Source organism: Bombina bombina, chromosome 1, assembly GCF_027579735.1.
Source record: "Bombina bombina isolate aBomBom1 chromosome 1, aBomBom1.pri, whole genome shotgun sequence".
Taxonomy (NCBI): Eukaryota; Metazoa; Chordata; class Amphibia; order Anura; family Bombinatoridae; genus Bombina; species Bombina bombina.
In genome coordinates this window covers 964569356-964585931 of record NC_069499.1, presented here as the reverse complement: position 1 = coordinate 964585931, position 16576 = coordinate 964569356, and positions in this window count along the sequence as shown.

Sequence of the window (16576 nt, the reverse complement as noted above, 5' to 3'; positions counted from 1 at the left end):
TTCGGTTGACGCTCCGGGACCCACTTTTTTTTTAAAAAGGCCTGAGGATAAATAAGTGTACTGGGTGTCTAATCTATGTTTTTTTCTATTTCACGGTTGCAAATAATGATCTGTGGGTTTCTAAAATCAATTACTTTCCTGTAATCTATTATTCAAAAGGATGACATATGTCCTCTTTCATGCTGTTGTTTCGGTTGAGGCTCCGGGACCCTCTTATTAAAAAGGCCTAAGGATAAATAAGTGTACTGGGTGTCTAATCAATGTTTTTTTAGATTTGACGGTTGCAAATAATGATCTGTGGGTTTCTAAAATCAATGCCTTTCCTGTAATCTATTATTCAAAAGGATGACATATCTCCTCTTTCATGCTGTTGTTTCGGTTTAGGCTCCGGGACCCTCTTATTAAAAAGGCCTGAGGATAAATAAGTGTACTGGGTGTCTAATCAATGTTTTTTTCTATTTCCCGGTTGCAACTAATGATCTCTGGGTTTGTAAAATCAATGCCTTTCCTGTAATCTATTATTCAAAAGGATGATGTATGTCCTCTTTCATGCTGTTGTTTCGGTTGAGGCTCCGGGACCCTCTTATTAAAAAGACCTAAGGATAAATAAGTGTACTGGGTGTCTAATCAATGTTTTTTTCTATTTCCCGGTTTCAAATAATGATCTGTGGGTTTCTAAAAACAATGCCTTTCCTGTAATCTATTATTCAAAAGGATGACATATGTCCTCTTTCATGCTGTTGTTTCGGTTGAGGCTCCGGGACCCTCTTATTAAAAAGGCCTGAGGATAAATAAGTGTACTGGGTGTCTAATCAATGTTTTTTTTTTCTATTTCCCGGTTGCAACTAATGATCTGTGGGTTTCTAAAATCAATGCCTTTCCTGTAATCTATTATTCAAAAGGTTGACATATGTCCTCTTTCATGCTGTTGTTTCGGTTAAGGCTCCGGGACCCTCTTATTAAAAAGGCCTAAGGATAAATAAGTGTACTGGGTGTCTAATCAATGTTTATTTCTATTTCCCGGTTGCAACTAATGATCTCTGGGTTTCTAAAATCAATGCCTTTCCTGTAATCTATTATTCAAAAGGATGACATATGTCCTCTTTCATGCTGTTGTTTCGGTCGAGGCTCCGGGACCCTCTTATTAAAAAGGCCTGAGGATAAATAAGTGTACTGGGTTTCTAATCAATGTTTTTTTCTATTTCCCGGTTGCAACTATTGATCTCTGGGTTTCTAAAATCAATGCCTTTCCTGTAATCTATTATTCAAAAGGATGACATATGTCCTCTTTCATGCTGTTGTTTCGGTTGAGGCTCCGGGACCCTCTTATTAAAAAGGCCTAAGGATAAAGAAGTGTACTGGATGTCTAATCAATGTTTTTTTCTATTTCCCGGGTCATATAAATGATCTCTGGGATTCTAAAATCAATGCCTTAACTGTAATCAATTGTTCACAAGTATGCCATATGTCCTCTTTCATGCTGTTGTTTCTGTTGAGGCTCCGGGAGCCTCTTATAAAAAGTCCTAAGGATAAAGAAGTGTGCTGGGTGTCCAATCAATGTTTTTTTTTTTTTATTTAAAATTGCAAAAAAATTATCTATGGCTTTGTAAAATCTATGCCTTACCTGTCATCTATTGTTCAAAAGGATGCCATATGTCCTCTTTCCTGCTGTTGTTTTTGTTGGGGGTCCGGAACACTATTCTAAAAAGGTCGAAGGAGAACGACCTGTACTGTACTGGGTGTCCAATCATGTTTTTGTTTTCAATTTCACGGTTCATAATAAATATCACCGTGTAACTAAAATCAATGCCATACCTGTACTCTGTTGTTCAAAAGGATGGCATATGTGGTGTTTCATTCTGTTGTGGTTGTTGAGGGTCGTGGCCGTGGGACAGCCTATAAAACGGCTGAAGGAGAACAACCTGTACAGACTTGCTCCTCTTTTTAGGCAGGCCAGCTCTTTGCATACATGCCCACAGACTCTGTAACACATGCCTCTTTTAGGGAGAAGTGAAGCTATAATGCAGCGTCAAAAAACAAAAAACAACAAGAAAGAGGCGCCAATGGTGCAGATCAATGGTGGTTTTTGTAATGTGCCAATATGGTATGAACACAAGTTACTCACAAATGACAAAGGCAATCGATTATGCCAATAGGGGCGGGCTGGATTTCATCAGCAGTCCAGCTAGCTGGTCCTAGAGGCAGCTCTCTACCAACATCCAATAGGAGAAAATCTAGAAATGAAAGCAATAGATGGAGGCGCCAATGGTGCAGATCAATGGTGGTCTGATAGAGATATTATCCAGTGATATACAGGGTACTCACATGTATTGGAGGCAATCACTTATGCCTATAGAGACAGGCTGGATTTTAACAGCAATCCAGCTGGCTGGTCTAAGGTCCAATATCAGTGTGTGGGTAGCAGAGCATTATCACTCTACAAATAGCATAGCAGAATACCATACACAGCACTCAGAGTGGATTTATATAAAAACATTTTTATTAAAAACTATAAAAAAAAGTTTACCACTCATCTTAGTGCCAAATGATATATGGCTTGTGGAAAAATGCGTCGGCTCCTAATTTACATTCCTGCTTTTTAAATAAAGATAACAAGAGAATAAAGAAAAATTAATAATAGGAGTAGATTAGAAAGTTGCTTAAAATTACATGCTCTATCTGAATCATGAAAGAAAAAAATTGGGTTTAGTATCCCTTTTAACTTCAATAAAGTTAAAGCAGTAGCTAGTCCTACTGCAACAAGACGCAGCAGGAAAAAAAGTTTGCGTTTTCAGAATATATTTTTTAATAGAGTCAAGATTGTCTAAGAACTAAAGTAAAGCTTACATTATTCGTCTGAAAAGGACATTGCTGGATAACTGTTGAATAGTGTAAAACTGTAAATTTGATGCCTTTTTTCTGCCTTTAAAGTAATGTTTAAATACATGAATTAATCATGTAAATTTTTGTTTCACATGCATTCGTTCATTTGTTAATTCAGAATAGGGGTTGCTTGTTTTGCATTTTTAAATAAATGTAAAGAATAAAGTAAAATTAGTGATTTTTTTTTGTATTTTTTTCCAAGTTATATTTTTTTTTATCATCTCTAGACATGAAATAATTTATCATCTTATCCTATTTTCTTTATAAAAAATAGACATTACAGGGGGCGGAGCCTGACCACGCAGGGAGTTGGTCACACATTAGCTGGGCTCCCGCAACCAGGCTGACAATTTAGCTTAAAATAGCACTAAAAGCTTTTTTTTACTATATTTCGGTGGCTGGGAGTGTGAGACTGACACATGAAGAGCCCTTTGGGATTCACAAACTAAGCGGATCACACAGCAGCAATATAAAAAAACAGAGTGAACGGCCTAAGGGACCTCCCACGTGGGGAGCAAGCACGGGCCTCCGACACTTCAGTGGAGCAACGAAGTTAAACCTGCAGGTCTGTGTAGGCATTAACGGAGGCAGGATATCACATCACCTACCTACCCTCTCTCACTCAACAGCGGATACTGTGGTGACAGGAGTCCCCACGCATGGTAATAACCCCAAGCGGTGGCGCTGATCCTGGAGCTATACTCCACGTGGCTCCCTTACTGACACTGTGTCGGGAGATACTCCATTGTGGCCTGCCCAATACTGCAGTGTACGTAACATTCTGAACATCGGAGGGGTAAGCTCCGCTGACTGCACTTTATAAATACAAATAAAGAACTGTAAAAGGGGAGTTTCTCTTGTTAAGTGTATCCAGTCCACGGATCATCCATTACTTATGGGATATTCTCCTTCCCAACCGGAAGTTGCAAGAGATCACCCATAGCAGAGTTGCTATATAGCCCCTCCCCTAACTGCCATATCCAATCATTCTCTTGCAAGTCTCAACATAGAAGGAGGCCTGCAAGAGGAGTGGTGTTTTATACTTAATTTATTTCTTCAATCAAAAGTTTGTTATTTTTAAATGGCACCGGAGTGTGCTGTTTTTCTCTCAGGCAGTATTTGGAAGAAGAATCTGCCTGCGTTTTCTATGATCTTAGCAGAAGTAACTAAGATCCACTGGCTGTTTTCTCACACATTCTGAGGAGTGAAGTAAACTTCAGATGGGGGACAGCGTGCGGGTTTTCCTGCAAATGAGGTATGTGCAGTAAAATATTTTTCTAAGGAATGGAATTGACTAAGAAAATGCTGCTATTACCAAGTTAATGTAAGTAAAGCCTTAATGCAGTGAAAGCGACTGTTAGCAGGCTTATTAATGTATGTGCAGTAAAACTATTTTCTAAGGAATGGTATTGACTAAGAAAATGTTGCTGTTATCAAATTAATATAAGTAAAGCCTTAATGCAGTGAAAGCGACTGTTAGCAGGCTTATTAATGTATGTGCAGTAAAGTAATTTTCTGTGGAATGGAATTGACTATGAAAATGCTGCTGATACTGAAATAATCTAATTTAAGCCTTAATGCAGGGAAAGCAAGACAGGCTTATTAATAGAGATACATACTCTTTAAAAGAAGGTTGCTTTAAAAGACGTTTGCTGGCATGTTTAATCGTTTTTTTTGAGGTACATTGGTGATAAGGTTTATTGGGGCATAATTTTTCCACATGGCTGGCTTAATTTCTGCATAGCAACAGTTAACTGAGGTTTCCCACTGTTGTAATATGAGTGGGCGGGATCTAATTTAGAGCTTTTTTGCACAGTTAAATTTACAAAATGAATCATCCAGATTCCCTCAGCAGTCCTTTGAATACTACAGGACATCTCTAAAGGGCTAAAAAGACTTCCAAAATCGTTTATAGGGAAGGTAATCCACAGCTCAGCTGTGGCAGTTTTGTTGTACCTGTTAAAAAACGTCTATGTCGTTTTTTTTATCTGTTTTTTGCATTAAGGGGTTAATCATCCATTTGCAAGTGGGTGCAATGCTCTGTGAACTTATTACATATACTGTAAAAATGTTGCTTGATTTACTGCCTTTTTACAATGTTTTTCAAATGCTGACAAAATTTGTTTCTCTTAAAGACACAGTAACGTTTTTTATATTTGCTTGTTAACTTGATTTAAAGTGTTTTCCAAGCTTACTAGTCTCATTATTAGTCTGTTCTAACATGTCTGACATAGAGGAAGCTCTGTGTTCATTATGTTTAAAAGCCATGGTGGAACCCCATTTTAGAATGTGTACCAGATGTACTGATTTCATGTTAAACAATAAAGATAATTTTTTTGTCTTTAATAACATTATCACCAGAGGATTCTGTCGAGGGGGAAGTTATGCCGACTTACTCTCCCCACGTGTCAGACCCTTTGACTCCCGCTCAAATGGCGCCAAGTGGTTCAAGGGCGCCCATAGCGTTTATTTTATCAGAGGTTTCTGTCGAGGGGGGAGTTATGCCGTCTAACTCTCCCCACGTGTCAGACTCTTCGACTCCCGCTCCAGGGATTCACGCTCAAATGGCGCCTAGTACATCAAGGGCGCTTATAGCGTTTACTTTACAAGACATGGCGAAGGTTATGAATAATACTCTGGAAGCGGTATTAGTCAGACTACCTGAAATTAAAGGAAAGCGAGATAGCTCTGGGGATAGATACAGAGCATATAGATGCGTCAAGAACCATGTCTGTTACTGCCTCACTATATGCAGTGGGTCATATTTGTGATTCAGGGGAGATGATTTAACCTGATTCCGATATTTCTATATTTAAAATTTATGCTTAAGATCCTCCACTTGTTGCTCAGGGAGGTTTTAGCAGCTCTGAATGACTGGTTTACAATTACAGTGCTAGAAATTGTGTAGACTGAATAGATACTATACAGTGCCGGTGTGTACTGATGTTTCTTTCAATACCTAAAGAGGTTTACAGAAATTATTAATAAGGAATGGGATAGACCAGGTGTGCCGTTCTCTTCCCCTCCTATTTTTAGAAAAATGTTTCTAACAGATGCCACCACACGGGAACTTATGGCAGACGGTCCCTAAGGTGGAGAGAAGAGTTTCTACTCTAGCTAAGCGTATCACTAGCCCTGTCGAGGACAGTTGTGCTTTTTTAGAAAATGTTTATTCAACAAGGTTTTATCCTGTAGCCCCTTGCATGCATTGCTTTTGTCACTGCTGCTGCGGCGTTCTGGTTTGAGTCTCTGGTTGAGGCTTTACAGGTAGCGACTCCGTTGAATGAATACTTGACAAGCTTAGAGCACTTAAGCTAGCCAATTCCTTTTTTTTCTGATGCCTTGTTTTCTTTTGACTAAACTAACGGCTAAGAATTCTGTTTTTACTATGCTGGCGCGCACAGCGCTAGGGCTTATATTATGGTCAACTGTTGTGACTTTAATAAATAAGCTACTTAACTCCCTTTCAAGGGGCAGACCCTATTCGGGCCTGGTTTGAAGGAGATTATTACTAATATCACTGGAGGAAAAGGTAATGCCCTTCCTCAGGAACAAAAAAGTCTAATTTTCGAAACTCCAGGGCGGTCTGGTGATAACCAGACCTGGAACAAAGATAAGCAGGCCAAGGAGCCTGCTGCTACCTCTAAGACAGCAGGTAGAACGGCTCCCTATCCGGTAACGGACCCTGTAGGGGGCAGACTTTCATCTTTCGCCCAGGCGTGGACGTGAGAGAGAGGCCCAGGATCCCTGGGCATTGGAAATTATATCCCAGAGATATCTTCTGGATTTCAAAACTTCCCCCAAAGAAGGGGAGATTTCACCTTTCACAGTTATCTGCAAACCAGATAAAGAAAGAGGCATTCTTACACTGTGTACGAGACCCATCCAGTTCCAGGGGAGGAACAGGGATAGAGTTTTTACTCAAATCTGTTTGTGGTTCCCAAGGAGAGGGAACCTTCAAATCTATTTTCGATTTATAGATCTTAAACAAATTCCTCAGAATTCCATCATTTAATTTGGAAACTATTCGTACCATCTTAACTATGATCCAGGAGAGTCACTAGAGGGCTACAATGGATTTGAAGGATGCTTATCCTCACATTACGATGCAGAAAGATTACCATCGGTTTTTCAGGTTGCCTTTTTAAACAGGCATTACCAGTTTTGTAGTTCTTTCCTTTAGGGTTAACTACAGCCCCAAGAATTTTTATAGAGGTTCTGGGGTCGCTTTGGCGGTTCTTAGGCCGCGGGGCATAGAAGTGGCCCCTTATTTAGACGACATCCTGATACAGGCATCAAACATCCAAGTTGCCAAGTCTCATACGGACGTAGTACTGGCATTTCTGAGATCGCAGGGGTGGAAAAGTGAACAGGAAGAGTTCTCTATCCCCAATCTCAAGGGTTTCCCTCCTAGGGATTCTGATAGATTTTGTAGAAATGAAAGTTTACCTGACGGAGTCCAGGTTGTCAAAGTTTCTAAATTTCTGTTGTGTTCTTCATCCATCCGCGCCTTTTGGTGGCTCAGTATATGAATGTAATTGGCTTAATGGTAGTGGCAAGGGACATAGTACCGTTTGCACGCCTTCATTTCAGACCGCTGCAACTATGCAGACTCAGTCAGAGGAACGGGGATTACACAGGGACAATTGTTACAACAGATGACAGGCTTTTAGGTTGGGATACATTCTGGAACTCCCTGAAGGCTCAGGGATAGTGGACTCAGGAGGAGACCCTCCTGCTAAGGTATATTCTGGAACTGGGAGCGGTATTCCATGCTCTTCAGACTTGGCCTCAGTTAGCAACTCTGAGGTACATCATTTTTCAGTCGGACAATATCACGACTGTGGCTTACATCATCCATCAAGGGGGAACATAGTTTCCTAGCGATGTTAGCAGTCTTAAAATAATTCTCTGGACAGAGACTCTCTCTTGTCTGTTAGCTATCCATATCCCAGGTGTTGAGAACTGGGAGGTGGATTTTCTAAGTCGTCAGACTTTTCATCTGGAGGAGTGAGATTCCCTCCGGAGGTGTTTACACAAGATCAAGCAGGAGAGTGCTTTGGTGTTTTTGGCAGTGCCTGCGTGGCCACGCAGGACCTGGTATACAGATCTGGTGGACATGTCATCCTTTCCACCACGGTCTCTGTTTCTGAGACAGGACCCTCTACCTCAGGGTCTTTTCAACCATCTAAATATAACTAATCTGAGATGGACTGCCTGGAGACTGAACGCTTGATGTTATCAAAGCATGACTTCTCCGAGTCAGTCATTGATACCTTAATACAGGCATGAAATCCTGTCTCTAGGAAAATTAACATAGATATGGTGTAAATATCTTATTGTTATGAATCCAAGGGTTACTCATGGAGTAAATTCAGGATTCCAAGGATATTATCTTTTCTCCACGATGATTTTGAGAAAAGGGTTGTCAGCTAGTTCCTTAAAAGGACAGATTTCTACTCTGTCTATTCTTTTGCACAAGCGTCTGGCAGGTATTCTAGATGTTCAGGCATTGGTCAGGCTTTGGTTAGAACCAAGCCTGTGTTTAAAACTGTTGCTCCGCCATGGAGCTTAAACCTGGTTCTTAGGGTTCTTCAAGGAGTTCCGTTTGAACCTTTTTCATTCCATAGATATCAAACTTTTGTCTTGGAAAGTTCCTTTTTGGTAGCTATTCCTCGGCTCGTAGAGTCTCCGAGTTATCTGCGTTACAATGTAATTCTCCTTATCTGGTCCTCCGTACGGATAAGGTGGTCCTGTGTACCAACCTGGGGTTTTACCTAAGGTGGTATCTAACAAGAATATCACTCAATAAATTGTTGTTCCATTCTTGTACCCTTATCCTTCTTCAAAGAAGGAACATCTATTACACAATTTGGACGTGGTTCGTCCTTTAAAGTTTTACTTACAAGCTACTACAGATCTTCATCAAACATTCACCCTGTTTGTTGTCTATTCTGGTCAGAGGAGAGGTCAAAGACTTCAGCAACCTCTCTGTCTTTTGGTTTTACAAAAAGCACAATTCATTTAGCTTAGGAGATTGCTGGACAGCAGCCTCCTGAAGGGATTACAGCTCATTCTACTAGAGCTATGGTTTTCACTTGGGCCTTTTTTTTTTTTAAAAAAATGAGGCTTCTGTTGAACAGATTTACAAGACGGAGTCTTGGTCTGCATTTTATACTTTTTCAAATTTAACAAATTTGATTATTTGCTTCTTCGGAGGCTATTTTTGGGAGAAAGGGTTTTTATAGGCAGCGGTAACTTCCGTTTAAGTACCTGCCTTGTCCCTCCCATCATCCGTGTACTTTAGCTTTGGTATTGGTATCCCATAAGTAATGGATGATCCGTGGACTGGATACACTTAACAAGAGAAAACATAATTTATACTTACCTGATAAATTTATTTCTCTTGTAGTGTATCCAGTCCACGGCCTGCCCTGTCATTTTAAGGCAGGTAATTTTTTCATTTAAACTACACTCACCACTGCACCCTATGGTTTTTCCTTTCTCTGCATGTTTTCGGTCGAATGACTGGATATGGCAGTTAGGGGAGGGGCTATATAGCAACTCTGCTATGGGTGATCTCTTGCAACTTCCTGTTGGGAAGGAGAATATCCCATAAGTAATGGATGATCCGTGGACTGGATACACTATAAGAGAAATAAATTTATCAGGTAAGTATAAATTATGTTTTTTTTGAGGCCATTACTTTTTGCACACGCCTAAGCTTTTTTTTTACACAATCTCCACGGGAGCAGGCCGCTTGCGCGTCCATAAGCTGGGATCTCATCCTTGCACTGCTTATTGTTAATAGACTTGGGACCTTATAAACACAGGGTAACGGCCCTGATCACGTTAGTGGACATCTGATAGAGCAGATCTTATACTTTTTTAGACCTGACAGTGTAGCTTACTGTTTAAAAGAGGCTATATTCTCTCATAAGTCACTTACACTGCTCTTACCCCTATGATTCCTTAGCTGGTGTTTGTTTGAGACCTGGAATTACTGCACATTGTCATTTCAAATATCCTTGCAGTAATTGGCTTAACCCCTCAAGCTACAAGGTTATGCCTGTTAAAAGAATGCCCAAAGGTGAAAAACCCAGTAGCACCAAGTCTATGAACCATTACCTAAAGCCTATTGACGCTGCAAGAGATACACCAGAGGGAATTATGGCTGAATTAGCAGGTTCACAGGATGGAGCAACTTCAAAGGCTAGCTGCACTGATGCCTCTTTTATCACTAAGGAGGATATATCACATTTATCATCCAAAGCAGACATACAGGGAGTTCTCGCTGAGATGAGAAGCCTGTTTGGGGATCTGAGGAAGGACATTTCAACATTGGAAAAGAGAGTATCAGTGGTGGAAAAGAATTCTAACGAAGTGTCTCCTATTATCCAACAACATACCCTGGACATACAAAATCAGGCTGATAATCTGCAGTATTTAAACGACAAACTAGAAGATATTGACAACAGGGGCCGGAGGAACAATCTGCGATTCAGGGGAATATCAGAGACAGTCGCTCCCCAAAATATAGAAGGGTACCTTCAGGCCTTGTTTAGAATCATAAAAGAATCCCCCACGTCCCCTGATATACCAATAGAGAGGGCACATAGAGCGCTAAGGCCCAGGCCTCCAAGCAAGGCCCCCCCCTAGAGATATCATTGTGAAGTTCCTGAGTTTTAAAGATAAAGAAGCGATACTGCAATGTGCACGAAGAAAACATCCTATCACACATGTGGGAGAAGAAATAAAGATCTTCACTGATCTATCGCCTGTAACCCTCCAAAAGAGGAGGGAGCTGGGTCATATCACCACCATCTTATGGAACTGCAAGATACAATACAAATGGGGCTTTCCTGTCTCGATCATCGCATCTTCCAACAACAAGACTGCGATCTACAGACCTGGCATGGATGAGAGAGTTTTTTTTGAGAGTCTCTCAATCCAGCCCAGTTCATCCACCAGGGCTCTGCAGGGGTAATGGCTTGCCTTTCCATTGCCCACTGAACGCCCACTCTCCGGAGGAAATCTCTGGGTAAAGTATAATAATGTCTATGCATTCCAACAACAGACTGCCTCTTTTTTTTGAATAGGAGAATTGACTTGGGATGAATACATTATGTGCAGTCAACAGAACTTTATACTGTTAATAATTTGTCTATGCTGCAGAGTTACTAGTTGTTTAATGTATTGCTAAGTGAATGTGGACTAATGCTTTACTTTCTTGATGTGGGGATGCTCCTTCCCCCGATGGTACACAATGTGACTGGGATATTGGAGTTTAGAAATGCCGTTATAAATGTTTGTTTCTTAATTCTTTTTCTTGCTGAACTGTTATGGTATGTGAAATGTTTTTGCATACTAGCCCCACCATGTTTGTACATAGATATAGCCTCCAGATTGAATGTTAATCTACAGGGGTCTTAAAGGTTGGTCCCTCTTAGGAGAGAAACAAGTCGAGGAAACGACTAAACAGGGACCGAGTGGTAGGGCAAGCTGTAGTTAGTTAATGTTCAATGGATCTTTAAATCACAATATAAGAGGGTAGTTATTACAGGTTCTGGGGTGGTCTCACTCTAGAAAATAGGTCACTGAACTCCTCCGAGCTTAACTATTTTACACCACATCTCAGCCACATAGCCAAGGTATCTACTTTAGAAGTGTGCTATATGAACATTACTGTTTAATAACTTACGTCAGTGTTGGGGCTTGTCCCCTTTTCTTTTTGCTTGTTTTCTTATTGTTGTTTAAGTTTTGCAATTCAGTTGTGAAAAATTTGAAAATAACGAGTGCAGCCGAGAACATTCTTGGTTTCCGCACTACTTTCCAGCTTTCTTATATTGTATAGTTGTTCCTGGGGACATCACCCCCTGGGGGCATAATTCTTTAATCTCTCCTTTGACTTCTTACTCTATCCTCTAGTCTCTCTTTCTTCTTTCCCTTTTCTTTTCTTTTTTTTTTCTCTCTCCCTCTCCTCCTTCCCTCCTGAGATGGCGGCCCAGTTGAAGTCTAGCAAATTCAAAGACCATTCACTCAACCTTACAACTATAAACACGAAGGGCCTTAATGACCCAGGAAAGCGTTCTATAGCCTTTAAAGAATTAAGTAAGCTAAATAGCCATGTTATCCTGGTGCAGGAAACGCATTACAAAAAAGGTAAAGAACCCAAGTGGCACAATGTTAGATACCCTACAGCTTATTTTGCATCAGGACAGAGTAAGAAGGGCGGGTGGGCATATTATTTCACCGCACAATCCCTTTCTCATTGACACACATAGAGAGAGATCCTAATGGCCGCTATTTGATTCTGGTGGGGACACTTTTTGGTAATTTTATCACACTAGCGTCTGTGTACTCTCCCAGCCATGGGCAGGAGATATTTATGAAAAAGATCACCGATCTCCTTCTGGAACACTCCAGAGGGATTATTTACCTGGCAGGGGATTTTAACTTAGTCTCAGACCCAGTTATGGACACCTCTCGGGGAGCCACATGTACGCCAGCCACCACAATCACTCAAGTAAACGAAACACTCAGAAAGGTAGCCCTACATGACATCTGGCGCACACTCTACCCCACAACAAAAGATTACACATTTTATTCAATCCCACATAATAGTTACTCACGGATTGACTACATATACACGGACTCCTGCGGTCTCTCAATCACACATCAGAGCTCCATAGGCCATATTACTTGGTCGGACCATGCCCCGGTAACTTGTTCAGTCTTGTGGCTGGATATTCCAGTCACTCAACAACTCTGGAGATTAGACGAGACTCTTCTGGATAATCCTATTATTTTCAGTGATATCCAAAAAGATCTGAAGGAATACTTTAGGAATAATGCATACCCCTCCTCATCAAAAGCAATAGTCTGGGAAGCCCATAAAAGTGTGATAAGGGGGGTCTTGATTAAGCATAAGGCCCTTCTCAATAAAAAAATTAGAATTAAATACCAGGAACTTCAGGGGAAGATTGGTGACTTAGAAAAAAACCATAAAACTAACCCTCATGATTCTGAAAATAAAAAACGGTTGAAAGATACAAGGATTGAACTCCAAAAATATTTGGCTGAATTACATCAAAAACAAGCATTATTTTTAAAACAGTATTACTATGAGGGAGGGAATAAACCGGGAAAAGTGCTGGCCAGATCCCTTAAAAAAAGACAAATCCAATCCTACATACACTGTATTAAAACCCCAGACGGACGCTCCGTACACAGCAGCACACAGATAGCCGCAGAATTTCATAAATATTATCATTCTTTAAACAACATACATTGTCACCCTTCGGCATCCTCACAGGAGGATCCTATTAATCAACAAAAGGTATTTATAGACTCCTACCTGAGGAATATAGAACTCCACACTCTGACAAAAGAGGAATCTGATTCCTTAAATGCTCCGATCACCGTAGAAGAATTATATGAGGCTATAAAAGATTGCCCGAAGGGCAAGAGTCCGGGACCTGATGGTTTCTCATCTGCCTACTACCAAAAATTCAAAGATATCCTGGCGGGCCCAATTCTAGCCTTGTTTCACGAGATTGGAGATAACCCCACCTTGTCCCGCATACTACTAGAGGCCCATATCACGGTTCTCCCCAAACAGGGGAAGACCGGAGATTCCCCCGGACACTACAGACCCATTTCCCTCATTAACTCTGATATGAAAGTGCTGGCCAACGCGTCTTAATAGATTATTGCCATATCTGATCAATAACGACCAGGTGGGTTTTGTGCCGGGCCGCGAGGCTAGGGACAATACCGTTAAAGTCACACAGCTAATCGCCCATTCCAGGGTTTCCAATATCCCTACAGTGCTCTTCTCCACAGATGCGGAGAAGGCATTCGATAGGGTAGGATGGCCTTTTCTGCGCTGTGTGCTGGAGAAGATGGGCTTTGGGGGGGGGTTTTGTTAATACCATCTTTGCATTATACTCGAACCCTAATGCCAAAATTAGAATTAACGGTACCCTTTCGCAATCATTTGACATCAGTAATGGCACTAGGCAGGGATGCCCCCTGTCCCCACTACTTTTTGCCCTGTCCATTGAAGTTCTGGCACAAAAGATTAGATCTAATGCCAACATATCGGGGATCAGGGTACATAACACAGAGTACAAGCTGGCATTGTACGCTGATGATGTCCTATACACGGTTACCAATCCGCAGGACTCTATCCCCGAGCTATTGCAGGAACTTAGACTTTATGGCAAAGCTTCTAACTTTCTTCTAAACCTAAAAAAGTCAGAACTGTTAAATATAAATGCCAACCCAGAGGTTGTACACTCTTTGCAGAGAGATTATGCCTCACCTTAGCGAGGAACAGATTGAAATATCTTGGTATCTATTTAACACCAGACCCCTCAGACCTCTACAAAACTAATTATATTCCCCTTCGGAACGATATTGCAGCGGATCTTTCCTCGTGGAGGAATAAATATATCTCTTGGCTGGGAAAAATAGGGGTGGTCAAGATGAACATTCTGCCACGTATTTTGTATCTCCTTCAAACACTACCAATAGCACTTCCGAGGGGGTATATAAATCATCTACAAAGCTTGATTGACCAGTTCATTTGGTCTAATCACAGACCTAGAATATCAAGACGAAACATGTTTCTCCCGAGAGACAGAGGGGGGTTGGGCTTGCCGGACATATCCTCATATATAAAGGCAGTAGGTTTGCAAAGGATAATGGAATGGTCGCAAAACAATGAGCATAATGCCTGGATCCTGCTGGATAGACAAATACTTAAAGTTAACAACGTGGGCTCCCTCGCGTGGTTATCCCCCTCTCTCAGACCTAAAATTTTATCTAAATATACTCTACTAGCGGACACTTTTAGTCTTTGGGACGCGACAGTACAACATCTACTCACATCTCCTCCAGACACTCCCCAATGACGCCTGTCTTTGAAAACCCTGAGCTCCCATATCATTTAGTAGGTTATCGAAAGATTAATCCCTACAACATGCGGGAGGGCTCGGTACACGGGGTGGTTGAGAATGGCAAGATTACATCTCAAAATAAGCTAATAGAAATTCAACCCTCGATATTTGCTTCATGGCTACACTATAACCAATTGATAAATTATATCTCTAGACACAATCATAAATATGAGTTAGGAAGGGCGCTAACGCCTTTTCGAAAAGCTCTGCACCAACGGGGGAGTTTTAAGACATTTGATCTCGGTATTGTACAAGATTGTGATCCTCTGGGAGCCCGATTTACTCCCCAGCTATGTTACTGGCTGGGTGAGGGAGTTGGGCTCGGAGATAGATTATGAGTCATGGACGAGGGGATTCACAAAGAGGTCATCAGTGTCCTCGAACATACAGGAGACATATTTAAAATTTTTGGGCAGATGGTATATGACACCCACTAGAATTCACAAGATATTCCCATCCTCGAGCCCACTGTGCTGGAGAGGCTGTGGGGAGCACGGCACTCTTTTACACATCTGGTGGTCTTGCCCTAAGATGCGGTCCTTCTGGTCGGGGGTCCTGGACAGGGTTGATGAAACCTTAAACATTAGTGTCCCACGCTCCCCAGAATTCTTGCTCTTCCTCACACTACCTAAAACACAAAGTCAGGCACACCTAGCTTTATTGCTAATTTTAATCACCAGTGCCAAGAAATTGATACCCAAAAGATGGAAAGCACAGGATCCCCCCACTGTGGAGGAATGGCACTCACAGGTGGAGGAAGTCCTACTCATGGAGAGATATCATTACTTGAAAATACAAAAGTTAGACACCTATGAGCTGGTGAGAGCAATATGGCACAGTACAATTTAAAGTGGCCTTTAAATTTTTCAATTACTCATTACTCAACGCTTGGATATCGCTGGGACGTGATCGCGGGAACTCCTCTTTCCCCCTCCCCTTTTTTTTCCCTCTCTCTCTTTCTCTCCCCCTGCTACCTCTTTTCTTCTCCTCTATTACTTTCCTTTCCCTCCTCCTCGCCCTCCCTCCCCGGGTAGGGCGCACTCAGTAAAATGGATTAGACTATGCTGTTCTACTGTTCTTATCACAAAACTTGAAAATTTAAATCTTGTTAACCCTCGCTCTGGACATTGGTCAACAGAGTGAGAGTGAAATTGTATAGAAGTGTAAAATATCAGAAATGTTTATGTTGACTATCATTACTCTGCTGTATAAGGTTTTTTGTTCCCTTATATTTGTCGTGCAGCACTGCGTTCCTGCACTGGCGATCCTTCATGTATCACTTTCACTTCAATAAAGCTCTTTAAAAAAAAAAAAAAATAGACATTACAGATGCAAAATTTTCTGAAGCCTGGCCTATACTTGACTCAAGAAGAACTGTTGACATCTCTTTCTATCCTTTGTTGAAAAATAATATAGCCTATGCTACTAAGAACTAACTAAGAACTGGTGGCTACACACAATTGTCTCTTGTCATTGGCTCACCAGATGTGTTCAGTTAGCTCCCAGTAGTGCATTTCAGCTCTTAAACTGTCTTTAACTAGGGGTTTAATCCATTTGCAGGGGTTAAACACACAGTTATATACAAGTATATTAGAGTATTTTCTTTTTGCACTTTAATATCCCTTTAAATAAGAAAATTTCATAAATATAATTTCTTTCCTATGACAGGGAGAGCACATGACGTCATTCCAATTACTGGTGGGATTTTCAACTCCTGGCCAGCAGGAGGA